The 4,994-nt window shown below is 29.5% G+C and overlaps 1 long non-coding RNA gene across 1 annotated transcript; it reads left to right on the plus strand.

Moving 5' to 3' along the window:
• Positions 1-553: 553 nt before the first annotated feature.
• Positions 554-1,138, plus strand: LOC113367015. The gene is made up of 3 exons (XR_003366302.1): positions 554-721; positions 834-955; positions 1,027-1,138. It is a non-coding gene; the product is annotated as an uncharacterized LOC113367015 (long non-coding RNA).
• The last annotated feature ends 3,856 nt before the right edge of the window (positions 1,139-4,994 follow it).

Raw genomic sequence — 4,994 nt, forward strand, 5'->3', positions numbered from 1 at the left:
ATATCTCGGCCGCAAAATTACCCTCGTATGCCCTCATACCATAGAACATCTTTTGACACTTTTTATGCGCTCAACTAGCAGTCCATGTATTGTATAAGGTCTATGCATAGACCTTATACAATTTCATTTGTATTGTATAAGGTCTATGCCCTGTCTATGCATAGACCTTACACAATACATGGACTGCTAGTTGAGCGTATAAAAAGTGTCAAAAGATGTTCATTACATTCATTAGTTCAACATAAATTGTATATTATATAATATTTTGCCAACAATTTCGAACACACGGACTTTCATTTGACGTTTAAGCGATCGAGTTTGACATATCTCGGCCGCGAAATTACCCTCGTATGCCCTCATACCATAGAACATCTTTTGACACTTTTTTACTTGAGAAATGTATGGGGACTAGCAGTCCATGAAATTGTATAAGGTCTATGGGTCTATGGGATTAGCAGTCCATGTAATATAAGGTCTATGCGTTTGACAGGTTTTATTTCGTATTTTGAGTTTTTTTTTCAAACTTATGTGCTTGTTAAAGATTAACCATCGTTCTTATAATCGCAGATTTTATTTATTTTTAATAATGCCTTTCTGTGTCACCAATTATGTGTAGAAGTGAAGAAAGTGCATGAATAAGAAAGTGAATTCACTAATTTGTTATGATTTCGAATAAAAATTAACGAAGAAATAAATTGCTTCGTTGGATGGATTCAGTGAGGTATGTAGTCATAATTATAATATTTATGTTATTGGCAAAGTAGGAAATTATTGTTCCGCCACCTGCAGGTATGTTTTGTTTTATTGATTGCAAATATAAGCTATAATTTTAGGAATATATTGTATCAGTATATGTAAGGAAGAAAAGTTTCTTAAAGTTTATACCAATACTGGAACTGTTTTATTTTGAACAGTATTCACTACTATTGATAGAGAGGGCCGCCTCCACAGATTGGTAACTATTTGTTTGAATTTAATATTATCTACCTGTTAAAAATTATATGCTCAAAATGCTTTTTCTTTCAGATTAATTTAGTTACATTCAAGAAGTATTTTTCATTGATTTCCAAAAGCTCTCAATCTATTTTATATACATATAAAATTAATATGCAGTTATTACTATACAAGTCTAGGGTCATGATACATATATATTTAATCTAATATAAACTATTTAATCTAATATAAACTAACATTTCTTTCATTTACTGTCCTCCCCTTATCCATAATGTGAGTTTGTAGGTTCACCAAAATAGGACTTACAAAAACAATATTCTCACCCAAAAATTGAAGGTTCTTTGGTATATTATGTCGAATTTTAAAAATGTTCATTCTCTGTATGACTCGTTCTACATGTATACCAACACTAGCTACAGAGTATGCTTCAATAATATCTCCTAGTGAAAGTAATCCATATTAATTTTAAACAATTGGCGGATGCACAAGCACTGCCATATTAATTTATCTAACTCAGTCCATATTGATAAAAATCCTGGATATGAGGAATAATTAAAAATTTTGCCTTTTTTACTCATGAATTCAGCTTTATCGGCTAATACAGCATTATATTTTTGTCAACCTACTCACTAGCAGTGCAGTTTATAATGTGACCACATCCTGCTCGAATCAACATGCTTTCAAATATTCTGCAAACTGTCTGCGAATGATCTGAAAAGTAACGCTTCAAACAAGTGCTTCTCGTCGAATTTAGAAATACAATAAGTGCACTTATGTGCTTAAATTACTTACCTAGGCCACAAAATGTGCAGAGAACATAATTATTAATAAATTAATCTGTTTTTACATTTGTTGATTTTAGTATGCGATCGCGCACTCTATTTGTTTACATTATAATAATATACATCCTGTCTCTTCATCTTGATACTTAAAATTTGTTTAAAATATATCTGTATGTTTCACATGTTCTGTGTCAAGCTCTGCAAGTGATGGTGTTTTTTATTTTTTTTTAAATTAAATGTAATTTATGAAATATTAAAAAATGTGTAGTATATAAGTAACTGTTTTGAAATTACACTGAAGATGAGGCATACCTATAATTACATTAAAAATAAACATTTGTGAATATTTCATATACCAATTTATTAATTTTAAATTTTTGATTAAAGTTTTTTGTTATAACTATATATAAAATTAACAATGAAACTTCTGAAACTGTAAATATTGTAAACAATGAAACTGTTTATTACATTATATTATTTTACATTTATTTCTAGACAATTATTCTATACAATATTGTTTTTAATATTTAACACTTCAATAATTTAATATCATAATGTCTTAATAATATGATGTCAATTATTCGAATGAACTATTGGTATTGACACAATATATTTTCTAGTAACATATGGCAAAAAAGGCACTATTTTTTTAATTTGCTGGGCGGATATTACAACTTCATTACTATTGTTGTCATTTAAATCATATAGATATATATGAAAAATCGTAGAATCACATGTACTCACAAACAATGGCTTGTAATTTTTAATTAATAAACAAACAATTTGATTGCTTGAATTATGAATATGCTTAACACTGAATTATAGAGAATTATCTAGTGCTCATACAAAGAATGTCCGGAGCGCTATTACAAATAATAAAATCTTTATATTTTATTTTTATCTGTCCATTTCTTTCATACTGCATATTTGGATATCTCTGTTCATTAGCAAACATTGCTTCAAGCATTCTGTTGACCAGCTGGTGGAGAGGTTTTGGCGAGTTCTGTAGCTTACCTTGTATCTTCTTGAAATAGTTTTCATAAGAAAAGCAGCTGAACTCATCTAAGCTACAATTGAAATTCATCACATCAGCAGGAAGATGTATCAAATTGTGAGTGTTGAAAGTCATCCGGCCAGCTCCATATAGCCTTGAATATTCATTTACAAAATTAGTGAGATACTTCTTTGCTGTATCGTTTTTCTCGAAGCATATCTCTGGATCTAACTAAGTTGTATGAAATGGATATACTTATCCTTTTCCCGTACAGGTCGTAAAACTAGGTCCAAAATATAGCAGAAACAACCTGAACTCGGTGGCCTTCCAATGGTTAACATCTTTAATAGGTCTTAGTATCCTCTAGAAAACTCAGGTGTTACACATTTTTTACAACTTACCAAAAATTCACTTACTCTTTCAGTGGCAAGATAACAAATATCTAATTTGACATCTCTCGAACCTTTCACCCACAGACTTAATCTTTTGGTGACACCTAAACACACGAGATGCATATAGTCCAATGCCATCTGATATACCATGCCAATTTTAAGCTGCTCTAAAATAGAGTCCCCTGTGTAATGCCCTAGATGCAATCTCAATCGAAATGATTCGTTCGTTCTCAAGTGTGAATGTGTGTTGTTTAAAACAACATGTGTTTCAAACTCACGTACCTCTTTGAGTACATTTGGTGCCCAGTCGTTTTGGTTATGAATGCACGTGCTGGAGTGTAACATATTACCTTTGATATATATATATATATTATATATATATATATATATATATACACACCCAAGTCTGTTTTACATGGAGATTGGTTCCAGAAGAATCCGTTGTTAAAAAAAAAACGTGTAAAAAAAGACATGATCTTATCTTATACAAAATGGGGTGATTTGTTCCTGATCTCCAAAACCTATAAAATTGGTGAAAAACAAGAATTTTAAGAACAAGAATTAAATTAGTGCTATTCACATTTGCTTTGACCAGTAAAAATTGTTTGTACGCGCTAAAGGGGAATTCACTTAAATCTTTAAGCTAGTGTTCGCAAACTATCGATACTATCGATGGTTTCAGACTTTTTCTTTCATAAATACTTTTTTGTGATATGAACATACTTCGCAAAATTTAATTTGACAAAAAAAATTTAGGTACATAAATTTCAAATCGTGCTAAATGGAATAAATTCGTGTAAAAAAATTAAAAATATTCAATTTTCAAACCGTGTATATATCAAAACCGTGTACAAAAGACCGTGTAAAAACAGACTTAGGTGTATATATATATATATTAACAAAGTCTAATAATCAGGCATAACATCAATAAAAACATGAATTTCTTCAAAAATTTATTTTTAATACATGCATTTTGGCTATAATCCTAGCCTTCATTCAGTGGAAAAATAGTTAATCTTAGTGTTAAATTGGAAGATTTAACTGATTTTTCCACTGAATGAAGGCTAGGATTATAGCCGAAACGTATGGATTTTAAACAATTTTTTGAAAGAAATTCATGTTTTTTATTGATGTTATGCCCGATTATTAGACTTTGTTTATACATATGTCAACATCAAATTCAGAATCATACAATATATAAATATATATATATATATATATATTATATATATATAAATAAGTCGGATTTTCCTTCCTGACGATATAACTCAAGAACGCACGAACCGATTTTCACAATTTCACACCCACACTCGTGTGACCACTTGAGAACTGTAAGGATGTGTGGTGTGTGTTTTTATATGTTCGGAAGTGAATACTTAAATTATTGATCTTAAATGGAAGTCGATATTAATTGTTTGTCAAAAAGTGTAAAAAATTTAAATATCACTTCCAAACATATAAAAACACACACACACATCTTACAGTTCTCAAGTGGTCACACGAGTGTGGTGACTCAGAATCAGTTTATTACAAACAGCCGATCTCATAACATCGAGAGAATAATATTGTTTGGTTTTCAAATAATAATTTTAAAAAAGACAGAACTATGTAATTTTGATTTACAAAATTTACCTATTCGGCTGAAAAATAACTCATAAATTAAATTTTTTGTTTAAAATCTTTTTTAGTGAAAAGGTGCTAACGTATATTCAAACATACAGGTAATTAATTCAATTTTGTCATTAACCTTTTCTTAAAATTTTCCATAACTTTCAAAAAAAATTTATCATTTTTAATATACTGTTATTTATAATCCACTCATTTATTTTTATGATTTTCATTTTGATCATATTACCATATTCCTGTACATTA

Source organism: Ctenocephalides felis, unplaced genomic scaffold (assembly GCF_003426905.1).
Source record: "Ctenocephalides felis isolate EL2017-DRISC unplaced genomic scaffold, ASM342690v1 CF-g0.4_SCAFFOLD_00654, whole genome shotgun sequence".
Taxonomy (NCBI): domain Eukaryota; kingdom Metazoa; phylum Arthropoda; class Insecta; order Siphonaptera; family Pulicidae; genus Ctenocephalides; species Ctenocephalides felis.